The following is a 20024-nucleotide window of genomic DNA, read 5'->3' on the forward strand; positions in this document are numbered from 1 at the left end:
TTCCGTCTTAATCATTCAGCGGAGCCTCCTCCTTTGCTCGCACGCCTTTGGCCTCCACATCGCCAATCTCTTTACTACACAGTATAGTAGAGGGGTGCGTTCCCCGCTCCTCCTTCCACCATGATTGTCGTCCGTACTCTACCTGTATACTGTGACTCCCATTCGCTACCGTTCGCAAGCTGCGCCATTTTTCGACTCTCCCGTGGTCGGTACGCCACGGTGGCCTCCTTGTTTCGTGTCGCTGTGAAACTGATGCGCATCGTTGAAATCGTATACCGCTCCAGTCGCGCACGCTAATGAGAGAGCCAGTTAGGCGCGGACGCCGCGTCGTGCGCTGCGTGTCGAATTCACTCGGACCAGTCGCATACAAATTCAGCCGAGTAATGTACAGCTTGCCACCACCATCCTCCTGGTATGCAGTATATATATATATATATGCACAAAGACACACGACTCCATCTTTTGCGATCGGTGGGTAGACACGTTTCCCGCAAGGGGGGTGGGGGGCAGTGTTCTGTACAGCATGCAGACGACCCAAGGAGTAGCTGGGGCCAAAGAAGTGCTCGAAGTCGTATCTGTAACAGCGCCCTAGCTTCCGGGCTTGGGTCTTCAATCGAGGGTTTGTGATACGCCCCACTCTTCTCTTCCCTCCTTTTCCTACTGTGAAGAGACTGCTCGCATTCAGTAGAGGAGGAGGAGGAGGAGGAGGACGGCCAGACAATTCGACGAGACTAAAGGGACCCGGCGCGCATAGTTCACAGGGTTCACGGTTGAGTGAGCGCACTGTGGACAACTTCGAGATCGCCATGAAGTGCACGCGATGGGACGCTAGTCGACGGCATCCATGAAATAAAGACTAGGGGACTCCTAGCGGCGAAAGGCAGGCAGGAGAGGGTTGTTACTAGAGGGCAAAGAAGGGAGACTGAAAGGAGGAATTAAAAAAGATCTCCAGGGGCCCCCCTTTCGTCGGCGTCTAGCGCGGAGGGCTACAGTATGTAGCAGTAGCGGTCGCCGGGTGTCTTCTTCCGAAAGGCATCCTCTTAATCAGAGCAGCAGCGTCTCCTCTGGCGGGGCAGCTAGTCCCTGCAGCCTCCGGGGTCTTTCGGCGTGCGGGAGGGGGGGGGGTCTGTGTTTGTGTGTGTATACAAGCGGTGGGAGATATGTAGGACACGATAAGGGAGTCGCGAGCAGCTCGAGGGAGCACCAGCGTCGTAGACGGCGGCGGCATAGGGTCATTGTTTTCTCCCAGCCACGCGGACTCACGGCAGCGACGCTTCGCTGAGTGATTGTAAGACGGCCGCCGGTATGCCTCGCTCGTTAGGCCCCGCCGTCCCGTGCGCACAGCGTGGTGGTCGACCGTTTGATTCTCTCCTCTCCTCTTTGTGTGCGCCTCGCGTTGTGATGCGCAACCCGTGGCTCGTTGTTTCTTTCGTTGTACCGAGGAAGAGCTATGTGGGAGGGCTCTTAGGAAACAGGGCCAACTATACCAGAAGAAGTAAGAATAAGGAGGGGGGGTTGCTTTCGGGCTTTTGGATGGGGCACAACTGCCCAGGGTGAGCCGCGGCCTTCCTTGGCTCGGTACTTGGCTGTCGGCGATTAAGCGGTTGTTGACTCAAAGCTTTTGAACTATTAACGGTGCCGCCCGTGCCCCTAGGCTACTATGTATATATGGTCACGTGAGAACCGCCGTAGTGGCTGGGCACACGTGAGTGCGTTTTGACTGAGATGCATGCAGATTGGACGAGCGTAATCCGTCGCTTGGGCGAAATAGAGAGAGGGAGTGAGGGAGGGAGATGCACATACACTGTAAACACAAATAAGCCCAAATAGGAATATAAATGGCTAGTGTCCGCTTTTAAACTCCTTATTGAAAATTGCGCAATCGACTTTAAGTAGTAAAAAAGAGGAAATCCTCCTTTTTTACTGCCGTCGCGAAATCGAGGAGTAAAATAAAGCATTTACATGATTTTACTACTTTTCCAAGAAGGAGTATCTCGGCTTCAATACTCCTTCAGGCCCTTTATGCACTCCTTAGTGTCTGCCCGCCGCCTAGTGGCAGCTGCCGGTTCGCTGCACTTGCAGGTGACGACGCCGGCTCTGTCGTCGCTGCCTGCTCGCCTGTGCTTTTGCTGCTTCACGCACGTTTGTCATGTTACAAGACACCGGATCGCCGCAACCTCGCGCACCAAGGTGCGCCACAGACAGTGCCTGTGAAGCCCCCAGTGTATTCGGAGAACGCTTGGTTTTGCATCGCCTGCGACGGCAGTCTGCGAGAGGCTTAGCCAGCCGAGCTCAGCCGAGCCAACATGGCGGTGTGTGACGCGTCGACCTCCCCGAAGCCGCCAGTTTGCCACCCGCTCCTTTGCGCGCTCTTGTCGTGACGTAAGACTGGACATCATCGACCTGAGCAGCAACGTGCTGCAATGAACGTCTCACTCAAGCCAGCAATATGTGCAGAAGCAGCGGCTAGTCATTCATTGTCTACGCATCATACAAGTGTTGGCTGCTGCCGTTTCGCCGCGCCGACATGGCGATGTGTGTGTGACGCACCAGTTTTCTCGACATCGTCGGCCCCTCGTTCTTTCGCTGTATTGCAAGAATACTAAAGACCGGATTATCATCGTCGTGTGTTCTGGTAAGCAGTATTAAACTCTCCTTTGATGCCATAGACGCGCATGCACTTAACGCCGCTCCCTTTTCAGTGTGCGTAGACTTGCTGTGAACCACGGGTGCGCCGAGATGAAAGGCTTAACGAGAACAGCAAAACAGCAAAGGCTTCATTGTGGTCCGGTGGAGCCAACTCACACAGCAGGCATGAAGTAAGTATCTGAGAAATTTGTTGTTGCATGCGGCTGAAAAAAAGAGTGTGGCACTGCAGTCGTGGCTGTTACGCTAACATGTACAGCTGGAAGTACGGTCAGTTCTTCTAGGGACCAAATTTTCTTCATGCGTTCACGCCCCATGAATGTGGAAAAGCTGTACAGGCAATGGCAGGTGAAAATGCACAGCCTTGGGGTCTGTGAATTTTTGTCACGTTATTACGAACAGTGCTGAGAACCGTGCCCTAATCGGTTGCTTCCTTTCCTGTGTTTTAAGAGGGCCTTGTTATGCAAACAATGCAAGCGATTTTATTCTTTTCAGTCATAGCACAGGACATGGCGACGCCTTAGCGCTCACGGAGATTAGCTAAACTGTTACATTTTCCGAGTTGGTGGCATCTTAACGTTGCAGCGATTTTCGGCAGCGGACATGAGGTTTCAACCATACTGAACGCTGCCTTTTCTGGATGGTTAGGCGTCTAGTTCCAAAATGTGGTATCTTGTAAGCTCTTCGGATTTGAAAAATGTTAAAAGAAGTTTCCACTTCGCGTGCAGTTTCCGAACACATTCCATTATGTGAAACTCGTGGAGGCAAGCGTTCCGGTTCAGACTGCTGATCCCAGGAAGGCAGCGAAAGAAAAAGAATAAAGCTTACGCCAGTGTACGAGAACCCCTGCTCGTGCTGGACGTAGTACATTGGCGAAAGCAAGCATTTCCCAGAAAAACTGAAGCAGCACAAAGCGGATGCCAAACAAATGAACAAGAAAGGAAGCGCGGGTTGACAAGACTGACTTCGAGGGAACTATCCTTGCATCAACTGTCTACGATCAGTGACCCGGCGGATGACTAAACGAAGGCTTAAAAAAGGCAAGCTGTGACTCACTCGCAGTCACACCTGCTGAAAGAACCAAGAAAATTCCCAAACATGTTTTTTTTTTTCTGGTTGGCGTTCTTTCCCGAAAGTATATTCCTTACCCAGCCAGATAGACCTGTCTAGAATGTTTTCTTTTGAACCCTGGCCACGAATGTGAGGGCAAAGCTTAACAGAAGACAGGTGGCGGCGGGAGGGTGGGTCTGGTGGTAGCTTTCTATTCCTAACAATGCCTGCTATGTCAGTCACCCTTGCCCTGCCTTTGGCCTATACACAGAATGAGGACGTCCTGAAAATGCGTAGCTGCGGGCTCTCCCATCAAGGAAATTCCATGTAAGCTTCCGCTGCGTGTATGCAAAGCGCTGTATTTTGTTTGCATGTTTTGATTTCAGTAATTGGTTCTGATATGGTGCCTGAAAAGCATGAGGAACCTCTGACAAGTAAAAAAAAATTATATCTCGAGGCCTCTTTCGGTGCAGGAACGCAGCCAAAGGCAGCGCGAATGCGCAAGTGCCTCAGTAAGACCATTTTATTTTTTTTTTTCAGTTTTATGCTTTGCGGAAAAAATGTTCCCTATCGATGCTGCTTCCCATTCGCCGTATTGCCTTAACGTTTACGAAAGCGGCTCTCTGGAATTTGTGATTCCCTGAAAACCGCGTTTAGCCGCTGTCATCCGACAGGGTACTGGTATGTATTAGCTAGTTGATTACCTACTATGTTCTGCTAGCTAATCTTTTGTCATGAAAAACGTTTAAACTTCAATAATACCTACTTTATTGAAAAGTGCACTCTGAACGGTTGACTTCTACACTTGAAGCATGTCATACTTCAAGCTTAGAGGTGCAATTCCACTGATGCATTTGTTTTTCTAATCTTTCTTTCAGAAGGAGCCTGTATGTTGACAGCGAAGCATTTCAAGGTTCCCTCCTTGCTTTCAAGTGTGGCATCTCTATTTTCATTCCTTTGGGTATTTAAATTATGTACCCAAAGACAGCGTGGGTTAAGGCACTCTTGTTTTCTACAGGGGCCAAGACGTTGGTTCTCTGTAACCGTCGAAAGCAAGCTGCCGAACACATGCCTCAAATGTTTTGTACCCAATAAAATATTGTTTGAAATAAATCACTGTAAGTTCATCGACGCATTTATCCTGGAATATCAAGCTCTAAAATGAGCCTTCCATACGAATACTTTATTTCAAATCGGCTTCCGCATCAAGTGAAGTAATATACTCATCTGGGAATCATAAATGTAACCCTATAGTAAGAAAAATTTCTCCAAAAATTTCCTGTCAAAACTACTTAAAAGGAACAGGCACGTACTCCTGAAATGTACTATAAAAGTAGCTGCAAAGGAGTATATAATACTTCTATTAATTGCCATGCTAACTCCTTTGTGATCACAACTTTACTCCTAAATAAACTCCCGTCTGCAGAGCGGTAACACTTTACTCCTTCTAGCACTCCGAAAGTATCCCTTCAAGCAGAGGAGTAGACGATATACTCCTATTCTGAGGAGTATAAAAACCCCTTTTCGGGAGTGCGCTACGCGATGAGCCATTTACTCCTATCCGGGTGTTTTTCGGTTTGCAGTGTAGAGCTGCGTACAGTTAACCGCGATATCGTTCGGCCAAGCTGCACCGGCCAAGGTATATTGCATGCATATTAGTGTCTCCGTTGACACATGCCAGCTATCATGTCACTGTCCCCTCTCGGCGTAGTATGTCGTGACGGAAAAAACCTCGTTCAGATGCCAGCCAATGCGAGCGTACCCCGGGCAAGCCCGAGCACGGCGCTTCCAAGATGTCGCCATGCATGATCGTGATGGCCCTTGAAACAGCCACTATTTTTTTTTTACATTTTTTTTAGGGTGGAAGGGGGGCTGTAATACATTATCGCCATTATCCCTTTGCCCTGAAGGCGAGCGGAGCTATGGGATTTAAAGAAAAAATATATATACACAGCTTCTGCGGCCGAAAGGAAATGGTTCTCCCTTACAAAACTCTTAATGCAGAGTAGGTTTTTTTTTTGTTTTTGTCAGAGTTTAGCATCGAGCGCAATGCCCGGCATTTGCAAGCAGTACTTGTTTTTGGGCAAGATGGTTAGAATTCATGCGAACAGAGCACTAAGTACGAGGCACCAGAACAAGAAGTACGACAGGACGATGCGCTGTAGAGGTTGACAGAGGATGTTTCGGGATTGGCCAGCCCTCAAAACGCTTTACTGTATTTCAACATGTTTTCGCGGAATCCGAAACAACTTAACTGATATCTAACTTCCGTCGCTATCTGGTGCCGTCACCGATCACCGCCTCGTGCCGTCGCACTTTTTGTTCTTGTGTCTCATCCTTATTGCACTGCTAGCATGGCTTTGCAAGCAGGCGGCGACCGATCGAGCTGCCAGGGATTGACAAAGGATATTTCGTGATTGACCAGCACTCAAAACGCGTTTACTCTGTTTCAACATGTTTTCACAGAATCCGAAACAACTCAACTGATAACTAACCTCCGTCGCTATCGGGTGCCGCCACCGATGGCGAGCGACCTTTGACACTTTCGAGGGGAGCATATGAGCGTCAACGTGCCAAGAGCATCGACGTCGTCGGTTCTGTTACGCAGTGTCTTTGAGTGGGTTACTCAAACGTTCTTTCTAGGAATCGCTCACGCGAAAGTCCATACGTCATTTACCTACCACTGACGGCCGAAACTTCACTTCCCTGTTCTCAAGGCTCGAAAGCTTGCACCCCCCCCCCCCCCCCCCCTCGGTATTTACTTAGCCCCATTTTTCTCTTCGGATCTTGGCAGTCTGCTCCTGTGGGTAATACACTCCCCCCCCCCCACCTCCGCCCCCCCACCTCTCCCCCCAACTTCCTCTCCCCCCCCCCCCCCCTCACCACCTCCACCCCAAATTCCTCACTACTGAATGGTTTGGTTTGGTTTATGGGGTTTAACGTCCCAAAGCGACTAAGGCTATGAGAGACGCCGTAGTGGAGGGCTCCGGAAATTTCGACCACCTGGGGTTCTTTAACGTGCACTGACATCGCACAGTACACGGGCCTCTAGAATTTCTCCTCCAAAGAAATTCCAGCCGCCGCGGCCGGGATCGAACCCGCGTCTTTTGGGTCAGCAGCCGAGCACCATAACCGCTGAGCCACCGCGGTGGCCTCTCACTACTGAATGATTACCTTGGGCCCCACCCGACAAAAATTCCTGGTTACATGCCTGTCTCAACATCAACGCATTTAACCTGGATGAGCCGACAGAGAAAGAGCGAAATTTTTGTTCTCCGGTTATTGGTATTCTGCGTATTGATTATTTTTCAATACGCAAAAGGAGCAAGTTCTCAAATAATGAATTTAAAAAAAAAGTAAACGACAAAGCACTGCTTACAAGCTCTGCGTTTTTTCACGATGGCAACTCGGCTTTTAAGGTATACCAAAGCATACAGTCGCCGTCAAAAGTAAATGGAAGGCGACTTTCTCAAAAAAATTTAATTTCTTTAAATCTAAAGCATAATGGTAGATGTTTGTTGGTGTACAGTGCAATTTGCACAATCACAATTAGTCTGCACATATGTATTCAAGGATGCATGAATTGAGGGGGGATTTAATTTTTTCGTAATATTGCCTTTGATTTACTTTTGACGGCACCTGTACTTTCTTTATAAGTGTTATATATTGTAGAATAAGCTGGCATCTGGCTAAAGCATCGCCTTTTGCGTAAACTGCTAGCATGACGCGGTAAGGAGCACATCCTGTCTCCAGTTAAACGTGTAGTGTAGTTTAACAGGCAGTTTAACGTGTGATCCACGCCTCCAGGTAAGCCAGCATTGCTATCTCGAGCCAGATCCACTGTCTATAACCATAAGTGATACAGAAATGTCGTCCATTAAAGCTTCTATACAACGACACCACCGATCACGTCCTTTTCGCTTCGCCATTGATGACGCGCTTTTTATTAACGGTATCTTTGAGAAATATCGTCGTTGCTCACTTTAAACGAAATTGGTCCAAACTGCGGCTCAAATAAAGAACCCCTGGAGGTCGAAGCTAACCTGCATCTCACCTTTACGGGATCTCTTACCGCTTACAGCGATTCCCTACTACGCTGATTGCACATGAGGTTACTTTCTGCGCAAGCCTACGCTTTTGTATATTTGCTCGCTTTTCAGAGATTAAAGTCAGATGAAGTGAGCGCTTGTCCTACGTCGTTCTTGAACTGTGTGTGTGTTTCGGCGCTACTGTTTTTCAATTTTCGAGCCCTACTACGGAAAACTCCGCTGTCAAACAAATCAATCAGGCACTCATTCAAGCGTTTCCGTTTCCTGGCAGAAAGCGGACCGTGTCTGGAATCGTCTTTAGTCCCACGTTAAGCACGTACTGTAGCGAGCACCGCCTGGTCAGCTCGAACGGAGTTAGCACGCTACGCGTAAAAAGCGTCCCAGTCCCTGCTGACAACTACCGGAGAGCTCACAAATTAGCGAACGCGCAATTATGAAGGCCTCGCGGATTCCGGAACTGCGTACGTGCGCAGCGCGGCGAGATGGAAGAGGGAGAGAGAGAATAGTTGCGTCCCTCACCCTTTATTATTTCTCGTTTTTCACACCTTCCGGTCTTTGCACGATGAGCGGACGGAAAACTATAACACAAGGTGACACGCTCTCGGTATACCGTCGCACCGGCTCCCGGCGTCAAAAGACAAAAAAAAAAACTATTAATAACAATAATAAACACACTTCGCAATTACGGGCCAGCCCGCCGAGTTCCGTGCGAAAGCGACCTGCTTTGACGAGAGCGTGTACAGTTTCGCTAGCGCTCCGTACCCGTGTACGACGCCGCGTCGCGCGCCGGTATAAGCTGCGCGATAGACGGGCTAACGCTTTAATTAACTTTAATTATACACTGCCGCGTGTATACACACCGGCTGACAGAGTTCTGAATCTGCTCAGGCCCGCGGTACACGCGGCGGTCGTTGACAGTGTAAGTGCCTCACACTTTGCGCTCGTTTTGCAAACTTGCGTCTATGCGGCTGCGTGTGCGAGCCGACGTCGGGGTTGTCCCGACCGTGCTGGAGTCATTGTAAAATATCGCCTGTCAAACACGTCAAAGCGGGCGTGTAATCCGTGTTCGTCGTCGCCGGGACAGGGAAGTTATTGTTTCGAGGAGCGTGAAACGAGGGACGCGGCGTTTTGAGAGTGAGACTATCTGCCGTTGTGTTTCGATATCCGTCTTGCCGCCAGGTTGCGCGATTCTGTACCGAGAGGAGATAGTTGGGCTTGTTGAATCCGGTCGAATATTTCAGGCGTTCTCGTGCGGCAGATGAACAAGGACATAAACGAAGAAATGGAATGTTAGACACGGCGCTCTTTGTCGAAGCCGCGTCTTGCGCCGTTAAATATCACCATTCACCACAGTCACCATCACAGTGGTGATCATCATCATCACGCTTATATCTGGAGTAAACATCACCGTGTCGGCCTAGACTGCAGTAAAGCAAAACCGTCGCGTTCACTCGCTGACCGATGAACACTTAGTCGATTAGACGATTCCAGACCAGACTCACCGCACATCCTCTCTCAAACGCCCTCTCCACTAAGCACCTAAATAACACCCTCATTGTTCGGAAGGTGACTCACACGAGTTTTGTTCCTACGACATATTGCGACGCTGAAGTTGTCATGAAAGTTGTCCCAGAGAAAGTCTCGTTTGTAGCTCAAGAAAAAGCGTAGGTGGCGGAAACTGTTCTGAACAAGAGAAACAGTGCCTTTCACCCATATTTTTCAGCATCAGTCATTATTTCGGCGAAGCTAGAAGCGATGAGCTTGGCTACCTTCTAGGCCCCAATCAAGTAATCATTGCTTGAATGCTGACAATGTGTTCGCTTACATAGTTTAGCCAGAGTCCTTCAAAAGTACTTACAGAGTCGTACTACGTGGAGAGCCTTAGCAGCTTTATCCTTCTATTATTTCGTTCATACCCCTTCTTCTCATTATTTCTTTTTTCCTTCTCTTCATCCGCAAATGCCCAGTGTCTCTACACACGACGGGGTAGGCGGTTTGCAAAAAGGCGGGGCTGCAGTTGGCGGCCTTAGAAGGGGGCGGGAGAGGGAAAGGGGGAGTATGAAAGCGCCGCGCACGTTTCTTCTCGTATAAAAGTCGTAAAAGTGTCGCGGCGTAATTTACCACGTCAGCGCCGCCGCCGCCGACAAGACAGCGCGGCGACGCCGAGGACCCAGCGACGCCGGCGCTTTTTATCGACTCCTCTCAGCACCACACCGCTCCTGGTGGCAATCACAGCCCCGACCACAACGACGCGCCGCTAAAGTCTACCACCCTCCCTCTCTTCTCCTAGTCTTCTTTCACGTCCCTTCGCCAAACTCCTATTACGTTTCGCCGTTTTCCGCAGCTTTAGCGGTTTCGTCTCTGCGTGGAGAGAGCGTGGAGCTTTTTCATTCCCTTTGTCGTCAGCGCCGCTAGTTCTTGCTTCTCCTTCTTTTTTCCTCCTCCCCATTCTCCTTCTTCACTCCCTCATATTCCTCATCCTTTTTTTTTTGTTTTGTTTTGCTTCTATACGTCGTCATCGTCCTCCGACCCCGCATTTCTCTTTCCTTTGAAACTGATGCTTTCTTCAGCACCCCGCAAATCCCACCCGCCCCCCTCCAAGCGTTCTTCGCTTCCAAAGTCCCCCCCCCCCCCCCCCCCCCCTTTCCCCGTCTTCACCGTCGGCGCGTCGCGTTCTCGGCTCCTCTTGCCGCATGAAGAAGCGATTCGGGGACACTTTTAAGAGATCGTGTGTCTTCCGCATCTTTGTACGCGACCGCAGCGCTCCCTCGGCGAGCTATAAAATTACCACGCTCGACATGTCGCGACTCGCTTGTCGAGTTTGGGGTGCCTGTGTGTTCGCTCTTTAAACGGGCCACGGTGGGAGGCTGGCTTGCGGGACAGATTGAGCGCGTTTCCGTCACTCTATGTGCGTGAGTGTGCTTGTGTGTGTGTGCTGCATGTAGTACTGCGATTTGACAAAACGGGTGGGGGGGGGGGGGGAGTGAGAGAGGGGGAGCAGTCAAAAGAGAGCTGAGATACGTCGTGAACGGGACGGCCGAATAAAAAAAAATTATAAAGAACTGGTTCGCGAGGCGGTTTTGTTTTACACACCGTACGAAGGGAACAGGTGCCTTCCTTTCTCCCGCGACTAATTCGCGTTGTCGCGCCCTCTTGTTGTCGACTTCTTTTTTAATATTTGAGTGCCTGGAGCTTGTTTTGCACGACGATTTAAAAGGGGCGGCCTTGTCGCGCCTGCCCTTTTTCGCGTTCATTTAATTACGTGGTGCTGTTCGCCGCGCTTTTTGCAGCTTTTTTTTCTCCACCTTTCTCTTTTTTTTTTTTAGGAGCATGTTTCAGGGATTAACTAGGAAGGACACTGTAATACATTCTCCAGCTTACAAGGGCAGACGTACATTCTCCAGCTTACAGCGTTGTGTGCGTCTTTTCTTTCTGTGTCCTTGTCCTTTGCGCTGTTTTAAGGATTCTCCAGCGTTTCCTGTACTCGTTTTGTCGACTATGAATCGGGTAATACAATTTCCTTTTGGTACTCCGCATCGCGTACATCACAAATTCATCTCCATTTCTGTGCTCGGGAATCCACTGTGCAGGCGATGCCCAGTTTTATTAGCCCCTTTCTTGTTGTACTGTTTGCCTGGCATCTGCCCTGGGTCACTTCAGTATTTATTTTTTAGTGTAGAAATCCATTCCAGTGCTTCGACCTACGTCAGATTTCCGCCAACTTTTGCGTACGCGATTCGTGCTCAACACTGTTAGGCCCGCACTGCCAGAGCTGGTCTGGGCAACAGTCCAGATCCAAGCTCACTTCGGGTAACCTTAAAGGTCATCATTGCCCTAATTGGTGTACAGGCTTATAAATGGCAACGTGTATATTATAGCGTATACTGGACACATGGCCGGGTACCCGATACACTGTGAACATAAAGGAGTAAAAATGGAATAAGCTGTCCTCTAGGACACTCCTTTTATAAAACTGAGTTTTATAAAACTGAGTCCCGGCCGCGGGGGTTGAATTTCTTTGGAGGAGAAGTTCTAGAGGCCCGTGTACTGTGCGATGTCAGTGCACGTTAAAGAACCCCAGGTGGTCGAAATTTCCGGAGCCCTCCACTACGGCGTCTCTCATAGCCTTAGTCGCTTTGGGACGTTAAATCCCATAAACCAACCAACCATCTTACTCCCATATAGACGTATTCTTATTCAGAGTGTAGGTCCAGTATCTATTCTATTCACGTGGGGCTTGGCACATAAGATTAAGGATTTGAAGAAGTAGAAGACGAAACAGAAGACAACATTAGTGTAGAATACACTTTTTTTTTTGTAAATAAATGGGCTATGCCGGTTGCATTTGGAGCAGGGCGGTCAGGAGAGGCTGGGTCAGGGCGGAGGTCTCGATTTCCCGACACATGCTGTCATTTCACGTACCCGTGGACTATTTTTCCAGCATCCAAATAATTGGCATCGTTTCGACCACGTAAAAGCTGCGGAGGAAGAACCGAATTCGAAGACATTCCCTACGCTACGAGGAGCCAAACTCACTTTATCGCGGTCCTCAATACATTATCGCGTCAGCATATGGGACGGAGAGGGCGCAGCACGGCCGGATAGCTGGGAGTAAACAGGTTGTCAAAAATGAAGATTACCGTTCCTGCGAGATTGCATTCCGCGGTGAGTGCTAACGTAGTACATTCGAGGCTTCGGCGACCTAATCCGTCTCTTGGTGCCGTCAGCATGCGTAGAAATCGTCGACACTCGTCTGCCCGAAATTGGAACCCGTTTTACGTCGCTCTAACGGAACCATCTCCGTGTTTGATGACGAGCGTGTGTGCCGGAAGGAGTAATCGTCATCGTCTCCAGTCGTAGTTCGTGTGGAACCGGAATCGCGTTGATCGTTCTAAGCGAGCGGCACTCGCCTTGAAACCAACTAGGGCCCGTATTTTCTAACGATTCATTTCTTTGTTTTACTGCTTTAGCCCCCTTTAATTGCCAGCTTGCGCCTGTGACGTCATGGTCGCGTAGCGCCACATAGTGTCGTTCCCTCGCTCAACGGATCAGCCCGGCTGCAGGCTGACACAGCAGGAGGATGTAACGGGAAAAGTCTTTGCAAGGTACGGCCTCTATTGTCACGTGCGATTGTGCTTAAAGCTTGCGGAGCAGAATCGCCTAACTTTATTTGGACAGCAGACGTACACTTCTTATTATTGCGAAAGCAATACTACTCGCACTTTCAAGCCTTCGCTTGACCCGGCCGCAGTTACGTTTGACCTTTAGCGGAGTGAATATGGGCGACCAACTCGCTTCCTCAGAGAGCCCGGCTGCAGTTACGCCGCGCCGCGCACCTGTGGCGCTACTGCCGCTTTGACGTCATACCAGCTGTAGATTATGGGCGACCAACTCGCTCCTTCAGAAAGCCCGGCTACAGTTACGGTGTGTGTTTGCCGCGCTGCGCACCTGTGGCGCTACTGCCGCTTTGACATCATACCAGCTGTATTGTTTTTTTTTCTCTCAGTCGCAACAACATCAAAAACAAAATACAAAAAAATTACCGAAGACACTTTGAGTCGTCGCGCAGCGGCGGCCGGTAGCCACGCGTGACCTGTAGACGCGGCGCACTGCGTTCCTTGAGTTGGAGGCGCTGCACTTTTGCTTTCGCAACCTACCAGGCTTAACCAAAGCTAAGGCCCCGCCAATTTTTAAGGCTTGAAATGTGTTAGCCACCGGTCTCTTTAAATTAGGCGAACTTTATCCTTGAACAGCGATGAAAATGACGCTGAAAGGCAGGTTTGAGCATGTCGCCGAACCTAAAGCGACTTTTTGCGAAACTTTCCCTGCGCGTGATATGCAGCTCGTCACAATTTCTTTTAGCTCTGTGTCAAAATGGGTGAGAAGACATCGTTCTTGCAGATCTGTGGGGTTCCTAGCGATACCTACCTTGAATAATCTTGCAAGAACTATGCGTGGAATTTTGAGGTGGCAAAAGCACCGACGTCGCTAAAAGCGCGGGAGTTTTATTTCTGCATTTTGCGCTACGTCTAAATTCGGCCAGCGTGGCCGAGATTCGATCCCGCTACCTCGTGCTGAGGAGCCGAACGCCAAAGCCGCTGAGAAGTCACCCGAACCTCGTAGTTAATACGAAGAAAGCTCGCGGGTAATACATGTAGTGCCTAATTCTGTGCTATCACTCAGCCATCTCCTGTTATATCAATATCTCTTGTATATGAACGGCTAGCTGTACGAGTTGTTACTGGTTCATGTTGAAAAAAAGAGCACGCACAAACAGTATGGAAAAGAAAGACACAAACACTTTCTATGAAGATTCAGAATAGTCTGGCTTAATAGGCGCATGTCACAGATTTCTCGATGTAAAATGTCTTCGTTCTATGTATTATGCCTCCGTATCCTTTGTGTAAATCTTCAGGCAGTACACTCAAGGAGCTGACGCAGCTATCCTAGCGGCATTGCCAAACACTGCTCCCCCCTCCCCCCTCGCTCTACTTCAAGACAGTCGAACCGATTAAGGCGATCCGAAAGGAATAGAAAGCAAAAACGGTACGATGTCCACGGTGGGCTTCGGAAGAACGCGAGGACGCACACTCGTCTGCATAATGGAATTATAGCGAACAATTCGAAACCCCGCCCGAGCCTTGCACGGTGTAATACTGGGCACCGTCTCGCGAAGCCAGACTACTGGGTATGCGCAGCAGCCCACAGCGACTCCGTGAAAAAAAAAAATGAATAGTAAAAAAAAAAAAGCGAAATGGTGAGCGAGGCGGGAAGGGAGTTGAGACAGACGGGCTCTAGCGAAGACACCGAGGCAGAAAATAAGGAGTAAAAACGGCTAGAGAAGTGGATGAGAAAGGGAGAGGGTTGCGGAGGAGGAGGAGATGCACGCGTCACTCGTATGCTCGCTAGCGGCTGCGCGTAACTCATTTCAAATTCATGCAGAAAGAAAAGAATGCCGCCGCCGCCGCCGGCAGAAGCCCTGTGCGCGCGTGCGTGTGTGTGCGTGCCACGCCGTAAATCCCCATGATGCGCCGGCGCCGCCGCTGCTGCTGCTAGGGCGCAACCGCCTTACTCGTCCCTGCTGCCGCTTCTTCTCTTCTTTTTCTTCCCTCTGTCTTTTTCTCTCTCCTTCGGCGCCATTTTTAGAGGCTTTTAGCTTGTTTTATTGCTTTAAGCACCCCCCCACCCCTCCCCCTTGCTCTGTGGCGTATTATTTTTGAGCGATCATCGTAAGCCGCTGCAGGCTAGTCGCTGCAGACGCTGCCAACAGCATGCATGTATGCGTGCCGCACTGCAGTCAAGGCGTCTCTTCTGTATATTGTCGCAGCTGCACGTGGTAATGCCGTGGCTACGCTTCCCTTTGGGCCCAGTGTCGCGTCGCACCGGGCCCAGTGTCGCTTCGCAGCGTGGCCAGTGTCGCGTGGCCAGTATCGCGTCGCAACGGGCCCAGTGCGCGTCGCAGCAGGTCCAGTATCGATTCACATGTCCAGTATCGCGTCGCAGCGTGTCCAGTATCGCGTCACAACGGGCCCCAGTGCGCGTCGCAGCAGGTCCAGATCGATTCGCATCATGTCCACTATCGCGTCGCAACGAGGCCCGTTGTCGATTCGCACCATGCCCAGTGTCGACTCGCACCGTTTCCAGTGTCGCGTCGCAGCGTGCTCAATGTCGATTGGCACCGTTCCCACTGTCGTGTCACATCGGGCTCAGTGTTGGGCCCTAGTGGCGCACCGAGCTCAGTGACGCACGTGCATAGAGATATATAGGACACGTGGACAGCCGGGCAGGTCTCGCGCCCGCAACTCTGCCATTGATTCAACGACTTTCATCACTACACAGGGTTCCAGAATGCCTCTGTTCTGCCGCCACCCGGTTCCACTTGTGAGCCGGACAAAAACTAACAGACGTTTGCTGTCAACGAACGAGCTATTCGTTTCATTACTCGTACCGAGGAAATCGGGTCTAGCTAGTTTTCAAGCTGTTGAATTCGCTTCAGCCAGCTTGCTGGCGCACCTCGGTGAATGCAGACTTCAGCTGCGGCAGGTGTAGTTAGCAACGGGCGTGGTGGCGCTAATTTTACTGCTTACTGCATCACCAGCATTTCAAGCAATTGCAAATACTAATCGTATAGACACAAACACGCGCTCGTACAGGGACGCGCTGCCAGGTAGACCCCACGCGGCGCTTCGGTGGTCTGGCAACTGCGAAGCCCTTAGCAGCTCGTTATCGGGAACAAGCAGAGCGCGCCGCCATCCGCCACCTCAGTGGCAAACCCACGGCAGCCTCCGCGCCGGCAGCAGGAGCAGCCACTCTCCCTCCTCCTCCAAACATTTTGTCTTTTCCGCTCTCCTCTCCTCCGCATGGGCGCTCGCCCTTTTCGTTTTTATTGTTGTTGTTGTTTCTGTTCGTTCAGTTCATCTCAAACTCGCGCCAGCCAACCAACCAGCCAGCCCGTCGTGGGCGGCGCGAGCGAAGGGCGAACGAACCTGCGCCTTAATACGGCGCGGAAACGGCGGGCAGATGAAATAAAGAGAAATTGCAGCTACTTAGCTATAAATCACCAGTCGCCGCCGCCGCCGCTAGGCTGGGCTCGCGCTGGGCTTGGCCACAAACTTTGCAGATGAAGAGCCCCGGCGCACGAGGAACGCGCGCTCACGCACGCACACGAGAGGCGGCGGCAGCGCTCCGAGGGGTGGCAGATTTTCATTATTCGCCCCTAAATAGGGTGCAGTATCCTGGCGTGCCCTCTTCGGGCTACCGCAATAATAATAATAATAATAATAAAACAACAACAGCAGCAACGGCGAAGCTGAGGTGGGTTATAAAGCGGGGAATGGGTGTAATAATAAGAACAAGAAGAAACCCTCCTCCCCCAACCCTGTGCAGCCGGGATGGAGGCATAGCGCGCACCCTCACGACAAACGTCCCCCACTCTCTTTCCCTCTTCCATTCCTACGGGAGTCCAAATCTGGTTTTCCGCCCTCCGAGCCCCCGAACGAACGGAAGGGTCGAGGAAGGGAAGAAAGAAATTAGATGGGAAAAGAAAGAAGAAGGCACACACCGTGTTGTGCGTGCTGCTTCTCTTAGGCGACCGATGAACGCTTCTTCGGGAGGCGCAAGCAGACACACACACACCGGTCCGGCACGGCCGGCGGCTGCGAAGAAGGCTTGGCTCGCCTCGGCTTGGCTCAAGGCTCTGTGGTAGCGGCCGCCATTAAGCGTGATTTACACCGTCGCCTACACGAGTTCCGCCTACGCGCTCCTTTTTTTTTTGCCCCCTCATTCGTCGCCCCCAGGTCGCGCGGCGTTCGCACCCTGATGTCCTCCATCTGCCGGTCTCGTCGCCACCATCCCTGTGATGTTCCTCATCGTTTATTGGCGTGGGCTCCCTTTTAATTCTCTCGCACCTGACCGCAGCGGCGGTCCCAGTGGCTTGAGCATCCGCCCTCGCGTGCGGGAGGTAGGTGCGGTGTTCGATCCCCGGTGACGCCACCGGCAGCCCACCAGTATTCCAAAGGCCGGGAACTTTTCCCTGACCTGGTGCTTGGTTTCTCTGGGGCTACTTAGATGCGTGCATGAGTGGGTCTTTGACCCCACCTTGCGCACACCAGGGCATTTTATAGCCATGGCATTTTTAAGCAAAGCTGCCCCTGCGTCAAAATCTAATCGTGGATTCCTTTGCACCATATGCGAGTGCGCCCGCCTGTGGCACTGCTCACCTTTATGGGTGTACTTATGACACCACTCATTTCAATCTTATTAAATGTACCCGTCATTTTGTCACGTTTTTTTTTTTACCGCGTTACCTGCTTTCGTGGCATCTTGTTGCAAGCTTTGAGGTTTTTAAGCTTTTCTTTTGCTGCAAGACTTCTGTTCCCCTCCGGCTGCGCACAGTACCATTGTACTTCCTACTGGAGGTGTAGGTGGTGTGATAAATAAACACATAAATAAATAAGCGCGAATGCACGATCATCGAGTAACATATGTACACAGACAAAAACAGCACTACAGCAAAAATGAAAGCGGACAAAAGTACAAGGCCTCAGTAGTGCACAGTAGAGAGAGGAACCAACATGGCTTATCTCGAGGAGGGAATAAAAACATATATAAACGATAATATGTCAAAAATAAAATGGCGCTGTTCCGTTAGGTATACACACGTCATTCAAAATAAATCTACGAGAGCAGACGAGACGTTTTTGGCCGAGACGTTTGGCTGGTTCGGATGTGGATTGGATAGAATGCTATTGCGCAGAACTGTGGGTTCACTTCCAGCAAAGCATACCGTGATGTCTCAAACAGAGCATTGTTTAATCTTATGCACTCGAATCTAACCGTGAGTGCTACGACAGCTAGATGAATGATGCATGTATGAATCAAACAAAGCGAATATAAAATCGCTGAACTCTAATACCAGTTTCAGTCCATCCTTTTTGTCTGGTTCTCTTCAAACTCCTCTCAAACAGCAATCCCGAATAGTTCTACTATATTCCTCAAACTCCCAGGACATATACGTCTACACTTCCTTCCCCGTTCCGTACCCTAATTTATGTTCTTCCGAAATTTTGATCTTTTCCTTTTTTTTTTTATTTTGATTTGCACCAAATAGTTTCTGTTCAGTTTCCTTCAAGGAATGATTATATAACGCACGTAAATACACCGTTGTGGACAGTTGAAGAAAATATCTAACTCCACGTTTAAAGTTTTGGACTGTACTACAACTTCAAGCGTCCATTGTTCATGCCTGTGAATGGTTGCCTCGCCGATTCGGTGGTGGCAGGTCTCAACGGCCACAATTTTCGACTCGCGTTAAACTATATGGGGGGGGGGGGGGGGGGGGGGGGGGAAGCCGCCATATTTCGCTTGTGGCTTTCGAACGCAAAAACGCGCCCTTCATTGTTTGGCGCCGTGAAATATACGTGCTGATCCCATCATGCGGGATATGGCTTATTGTTAACAGTTTTTGGTTTACGATTTCTGCCGATTTGCGCTAGGAGTTTATGAACAGTACAACACAAAAACGCCTGCGCGAGAATGCTAGCTTATACTATTCACACTACCTATATTGCTATGGAAATCGAATGGCTATCAATTAAACGCCCGTTTCGGTCGAACCAGACAGGTATTATTGTGCCTGTTGGCCAAACGTAAGAGGCAACATTTTCAGTTTGTTCCAAAAGCGCTCGGGTACGTGTGCTCTTGTTGGTGAGTACTCAAGTATGTAGGGGAAATCACTCCTACTTAGCTATGTGTCTGGCCACTATACAGGGTGTTTCACCTAAGACTTTCTGCAATTTTTAAAAATAAGCTATTTGAATTAGATGCGCGCTTTTTCTGGCATAGCATTGTCAGTGGTGTAGTACATCATAATGCAGCTAAGACGTGCTAACTAGCAGGCTTGTTAACCAATATTTAATAGTTAACTTTTAAACTATTACCGTTGGGCTCCTTAATTATTGAGAGGCATGCAGCCCACCTTAAGTAATGTCCATATCCGTTTTTAGAATTTCGAGAACGCGATTATCCTCGGCGCTGTGGCCCAACAAATTTTGGCTATTTCGACGAGTTACGTGCACTGGAGAGGTTGCTTTGCCCGCAAGCTTCTCAAACCGCATGTATTTTGGCGCGATGTAGGCGAAATTTGTTGGGCCACAGCGCCGAGGATAATCGCGTTCTTGAAATTCTAAAAACGGATATGGACATTACTTACGGTGGGCTGCATGCCTCTCAATAATTAAGGAGCCCAACGGTAATAGTTTAAAAGTTAACTATTAAATATTGGTTAACAAGCCTGCTAGTTAGCACGTCTTAGCTGCATTATGATGTACTACACCACTGACAATGCTATGCCAGAAAAAGTGCGCATCTAATTCAAATAGCTTATTTTTAAAAATTGCAGAAAGTCTTAGGTGAAACACCCTGTATAATATCAGGGCTGTTTGTAGGCGCCATTTCTGTCATGTTCCAGTTGGCAGAAGGGAAGTCTATGTTTGAGGTTTTAAACATATGTCGTTAAAGGTAAACTGGGACGACCTTTTTCCTGCCATGAAAACACTGTTTTCTAGTGGTTCATTGAGCATGACAAGAAAGAGTCCTAAAAACAAGAAATAGCATCCGTAGTAGAGGTGAGTGCGTTAAGAATCGCTCGCAAAAGTTCTTTCTTAAACGGGAACACGAAAAGGGGCAAATATTACCATTTACCGGAGGTGACGCTTAAATGGGAATGCTCGGAACTACTCGTTCGTTCTGGTTGGGCTTTAACAGAACAGAGCGTAGGTT

The 20024-nt window shown here is 49.7% G+C and overlaps 2 protein-coding genes and 1 long non-coding RNA gene across 4 annotated transcripts in view; 2 read left to right on the forward strand and 1 right to left on the reverse strand.

The window, feature by feature from the left end:
• The window catches only part of LOC149365508 (uncharacterized), a 620172-nt gene that overhangs the window by 594949 nt on the left and 5199 nt on the right, over positions 1 to 20024 (reverse strand). The gene's annotated exons all lie outside the window — the stretch shown is intronic.
• LOC149365511 (uncharacterized) overlaps positions 1 to 20024 on the forward strand; it is a 255271-nt gene that overhangs the window by 139470 nt on the left and 95777 nt on the right. The gene's annotated exons all lie outside the window — the stretch shown is intronic.
• On the forward strand, positions 2002 to 5289 carry LOC149365512 (uncharacterized). Its single transcript, XR_016282879.1, has 3 exons — positions 2002 to 2635; positions 2703 to 2819; positions 4575 to 5289. It is a non-coding gene; the product is annotated as an uncharacterized LOC149365512 (long non-coding RNA).

This window comes from Amblyomma mixtum, chromosome 1 (assembly GCF_055824585.1).
Source record: "Amblyomma mixtum isolate Tamu chromosome 1, ASM5582458v1, whole genome shotgun sequence".
Taxonomy (NCBI): Eukaryota; Metazoa; Arthropoda; class Arachnida; order Ixodida; family Ixodidae; genus Amblyomma; species Amblyomma mixtum.